Genomic DNA, 5,805 nt, shown 5'->3' with positions numbered 1-5,805 from the left:
CCTGTAATCCTGGCACTCTAGGAGGCCAAGGCAGGTGGATTGCTTGAGCTTATGAGTTCGAGACCAGCCTGAACAAGAGTGAGACCCCCATCTCTACTAAAAGTAGAAAAACTGAGGCAAGAAGGTAGCTTGAGCCCAAGAGTTTGAGGTTACTGTGAGCTATGATGCCACGGCACTCTACCTAGGGCGACAGCTTGAGACTCTGTCTTCAATAAATAAATAAATAAATAAATAAATAAATAAAATTCAGTGTCAAGAAAGGAAAGGTAAGGTTCAGTCCATGCGATCTCCTATAATTAAGTGTTACCTCCAGCTACCAAAAGAAATATTTACGATAAGGGTGTTTCATGTCTTAATCAACATCACATCTCTACCACTGCATGCAAACACTTCCTACAGGTCTGCTCTCCGCTAGGCACTGTGCTGGGAGGACAGGAATGCTTGGTTTCTTCAGCCATGAACAGCACAGCCATAATGCATTTGGGTCCAATACCACAGTAAGGCATCTCACACTGTCCAAAAAGCCAAAGAACATGATAGCAACAATGCTGGAAATGAAGCCACCAGGCAGAGGCAGTGCTCTGCTCTCCAGTCCTCTCTCTGGAGGTGACAGAATAAGGGCCGTGCAGTGAGGAGAGGGGTCCATGTTCAGAAGACAACACCATGCTGGTCCAGGTTATAAGCGTACTCCAAAGTCCCCTGACGTACAGCAGGACACAGAAAAGAAGGCTCCAGGGTCCCCCAAAAGCTAAGCTCCAGCTGCTATCCTAGTAGAGTAAAATATTCATTAATTCATACCCATCGTTCATCCTCTTATTCAATAGAGAATAGATGTTGAAAGTCACTTATGTGTGACAAGATATAGGGACCCAGCAAAAGCCCCTCTCTTCTGCTTGGGAAAGGTGACATGAGATCAATCCGGAAACAATGTTGTCCCTATGGTTATTGTTGCTTACTCTTTCTTAACTCACTTTCCTAAAGAAACAGAACCATCTCTCTTCAGTCAATCCTGACAGACACCAGGGTCCCATGATTTCATTAAAAGTACAATTTTGGTGGGACCACACCTATAGTGCATCTTACAAGGGTACATGTGAAATTTACTTGGTGCAGAACATAGATGTCTTACACAATTACTAAGAAAATGCCGTGAAGGCTATGTTGACCAGTTTCATGAAAGCTTTTCAGATTGTGTGTAAAACCAGCACATTGTACCCCAGGATTGCATTAACGTACACAGCTATGATTTAGTAAAAAAACAAAAAAGTACAATTTTTACCTCACTCCATTGAGAGTTCTACTGACTTGGTCAATTTATTTTCCTGTGTCAGTGCACACATGGGAGTTTAGCAGAGGCCTAGAGGGAAGTCTGCCTTAGTTTTAGCTAAGACGTCTTGGTGAGACACTGCATAACTCAGATAGTTGGGATCACACAGGAAGATAAGATCTCAGGATGTACCTTGTTTGCCAAGGCCTGAGAAAACATTCCCTGGAGGGACCCGTGAAGAGCAAAGCTGGCCAGAGCGCAGCAGGGATCAGAGGGTGGTGGGACTGGCCTGGCTTGTGAGGCTGGGGTCAGGGGCTTGCCAGCAGCAGCCCTGCAGAGAACACGTCCCACAGCTTGAACTCTCTAAACTAGGAGTATTTGAATTTTTACAGCAACTTTTAAAAAATACACAGTTGCCATTAATACTAATTTTTTAAATGCAAAAGTAAGATGCAAATGTTTTATGGTGATTTAACAGGTCAGACGTCCGTGAGGAAGGCCTCATTTCCTCCACTTATAGTCTCTTTGTCTCACCAATTACCAGGCCTGTTCTGGAGTTGTTACTGCCCGTGTTTTCACTCACTTTGTGGAAAACTGCAGTTTTGTAATGTTTGCTGACTTTGAGATAGCCTCATAATTAAAACTGCCAAATGAGCAGGCACTCTTAGGGATTTCATCCACTGAGCCCCTGTTGATGTGGATCAAGGTCGAGACCCTCAGTTTTGCCTGTTTAAAAAACATTCTAAGAATGTTTTAAGGCAACTGATCCAGTTGGGCCTAAAGTAAACAAAAAGCATTCAGTTGGCCCAAATAATTTTCTTTTTGCCCTTTTAAATCTGGAGCTTGTCAAAGCATTAATTCTCCCTTATTAATATTTGTGCTAACACATGATAACATTTCACAATCAAAACAGAATTCTGCTTCAGTAATTGAACCAATATGCCATATTACCTAGATTGTTTTTAACTACAAGAGACAACCCCCCCCCTTTTTTTTTTTTTGAGACGGAGCCTCAAGCTATCCTCCTAGGTAGAGTACTATGGCATCACGCTCACAGCAACCTCCAACTCCTGGGCTCAAGCGAGTCTCCTGCCTCAGCCTCCCAAGTAGCTGGGACTACAGGCGCCCGCCACAACGCCTGGCCATTTTTTTGGTTGCAGCCATCATTGTTTTTTGGCGGGCCCGGGCTGCCACCTTAGGTGTATGTGGCTGGCGCCTTAGCCGCTTGAGCCACAGGTGCCGAGCCAAGAGACAAACTTCTGAGTCTTAAAAGAAATTTGTTCCTTTGTAGAAAACGCAGCTACAGCTACACCCTTAGAACAAATCCATTCTTAGAGATTTATAATCTCTTCACTGCAACAGGCGACTATGCTGCTTTTCCTTCTCTCTTCCAACTTCTGATCCTATGAAATAAGTAAACAGGCAGCACCAATTGGTAGGAAAGAAATAACCAGAATCCTCCAGCAAAGCAGGGATCTCCCTGCCCTGGGCAAAACAGTAATTACAGCTACAAATGCCCAGCTGCACTAATGAAAAGATTAGTACCACTCTTAAAGTGCATGGACTCTAAGCTGGCCATCAGTAAACATGAATGAAACCTTAATGATATAACTGGTTATCAGGTTTTCTAAAACATTGAAGAAGCTTCTCTGCAGTCTGAGAAATGCCTGTACCCTTTTGTCGTGGGGAGTGAAATATGCCTCTGTGATTTATAACCTAACTCCTGTGGTAACTGGGCCCAGCTCTCTTTCCTACTGCAAGGGGACCCTGTTAAATATTTTCCCTTTACTCTCTACTATCTCTCTCTCCCTCTTTTTTTATTTGCAATTTTTGGCCAGGGCTGGGTTTGAACCCGCCATGGAGTGGGTGCCCTATTCCTTTGAGCCACAGGCACCACCCATCTACTCTTTTTGACTAGCCTTCTGCCAGGTGTGTTGAGAAGCCCTCAGCATAGAGTGGTTCAGGGGATCCTCACTGCCCTGGGTGGCAGAAGCCACCATATTATAGATGAGGAAACTGAGACACAGAACCTAAGACATTTTCCTAAGGTCACATGGGCTTCTCTGAGATTAAGCCACCATTAAAATCCAGGTCTCTCCAGAGAGCCTGTGTTTGTAATTGTCTAGATACGATTCTGCCTTCTTTACCATTACTGCTTTTTTTTTTACTCTAGAACCTCTTTTATTTCTTATTTGAGCAGTTCCCCCATGTACAATCTAAAGAGGGGATTGGAGTATTCTAAATGCTCCTTCAATTTTAAGATGCCATTTTATTTTCAATTGTGGTAAAATGCACAGGTAAAATTTACCATCTTAAGTATTTTTAAGGGTACAGTCTGGTGGTACTAAGTGCATTCACATGTTTTGCAACCCAGCCCTATCATCCATCTACAAAACTTTTTTCATTTGCGAAATTGAAACTACATACCCCTTAAATATTACTTCCCCATTTCCCTCCCTCCCCTCAGCCATCACCGTTCTATTTTCTATCTCTGTGAATCTGACCACCTTTAATTAACAGAAAAGGAAAGAGGGGAGGAAGGAGGATTGATTCCAGCTATCTTCCAATGCTAAAGTCATGAAGTACATCCCAAGTTCTTAAATATTAAATGGGAGAAATCTAACATTACCATCAAATAATTAAATTATAAGCCAAACACACTCTACTTGCTGGATTCTCAATGCTGGTGCAAGTTCCCTTTTGGTTCTAAAAGTACAAAGCCCACCGTGGGGGCTGTGCAGGGACCACTCCGCCCACACCTGAGCCTGATCACCCCCAGCACCCACTCTTGCTCTCCCCTTCATGCTTTGGCCTCTGCCCCTTGCCATCTTTCTTCTTTTGTACTTGCATTCTCTGTGTGTTTGAGAAAACATAATGTGGAAAATTTGGGGTCAAGATGAGGGAATACATGTAAGTAAGTGAGATATAAATAATACTTAACAACAACAAAAAACCCTTCTCTCTCTGGATCTACATCTAGTTTATTTTGTTACTGTTATTTTTAGAACAAAAATTAAATCTTCCTAAGTTCTGTTAAGTATTTGTCATTTTGCGGATTCTTAAGTTTAAAATATTAATATTGAGATAGAAAAGTAGCCCCAAAACATAGACTAATAAGCCATTCTCCATCCCCAAGAAGTTCTGAATAACATGATTTCGTTCAAATGGGTACTCCACTTTACAAATAGTTTCATTACAAATATAATTATTGAGTACCTATTGTATGCCAGGCATTGTTCTAAGCACCAGGGATACAGTTTTTTTTTTTAATAACAAAGGTAAAAAACCTGATTTATGATGCTTATATTCCACTTGGAAAGACAGAAAACCAATTCTGTAAGTGTGACAAACACACAGTACATAAGAAAGAACAAACAGAATGCTAAGAACACAAAGCAGGAGGGTGGAATACAAAGAATAAATGTGTGTACGGGTAGACAGGGTGGTGAGGGAAGGCCTCGCTGAACGCATAGCTTCTGAGCAAATGCCAGAAGAACGTGAGGGAGCAAGCCTTACAGACACGTAGGGAAACAGCCTTCCACCAGGCAGAGGAGACAGCCAGTGCAAAGACCCTGAGGCCAGCTGAACTGGCTTGTCTGAGGCTTAGTGAAGAATTCAATGTGCTTGAGTGGAGTGAAAAGGGGAAGGGTTGTAGTGAGAGGTGAGGTCCAAGGGTCCTGGGGAGCAAATTTTATAAGGTCTTGTGGTGCACAGGGAGCACTCTGGATTTTACTCTAAGATGTGACATCATTCACAATTTCTGAGAAAGGAGCGAGTGACATGATTTAACTTACATTCAGAAGTCATCATCACCCTTTTTTATCCTTTCCAGAAATACTTTAACAGGATGCATCGAGCATGTGTTAACAGAAATATTTTAGACACATGTCAAAAAGTTAACCACGGGTACTCTTACAGGTATTACAATGTGGCTTCTGGATGCCAGCAGGGGGTTCTTCTAACAATAGCAAATTCCTTTCTTACTATGTGCTAAATAATCAGACCAGTATGGAATAATGAAGGGGTGAGATAGGATGCAAAATGGGTGAAGGAATATGCTAGAAAACACCTAATTTCAGAGCATAAGGCAATCCCCAAAGAAATCAGCAAACCTGGACCCTTAACTCTCAGGCGGAGAAGCTGGCAGAGCAAATGCAAAGTTTAACAGTCGGGCATCGTGTGTTTTATAAGGAAACTATCTCCAGCCGCCCAGATTGTGCAGCTGTACCACCACAAGGTACTCAGCAGAGAGTAAACTGGGTGGGAACATAAGACGATCTAGCACAAGATTGGGGGGAGCACCGGACTTTGTGCCACATCACATGAAAACAGGACACACTATCAAGGCTCCCAAAGCAAACAGCTTCCATTTCTATCACAGATGCAAAACCACATTTTGATTCTTCTGAATTATTTTCACTACATTTTATACAAACACAATTAACTCACAAGCATATCAGTGCATCTTAAAACTGCCCTTTAAAACACTAGATTGTGGCTCAAGCGGCTAAGGCGCCAGCCACATACACCTAAGGTGG

At 42.5% G+C, this 5,805-nt stretch overlaps 1 protein-coding gene across 11 annotated transcripts in view; it reads right to left on the bottom strand.

Annotated features, from left to right (window-relative positions):
- Positions 1-5,805, bottom strand: part of PPFIBP1 (PPFIA binding protein 1) — a 62,211-nt gene that overhangs the window by 50,955 nt on the left and 5,451 nt on the right. The window lies entirely within an intron of this gene.

The sequence above is a fragment of the Otolemur garnettii genome, unplaced genomic scaffold (assembly GCF_000181295.1).
Source record: "Otolemur garnettii isolate 467f Iridium unplaced genomic scaffold, OtoGar3 scaffold00057, whole genome shotgun sequence".
In the NCBI taxonomy this organism is placed as follows: Eukaryota; Metazoa; Chordata; class Mammalia; order Primates; family Galagidae; genus Otolemur; species Otolemur garnettii.
This window is presented reverse-complemented; position numbering and strand designations above follow the sequence as displayed.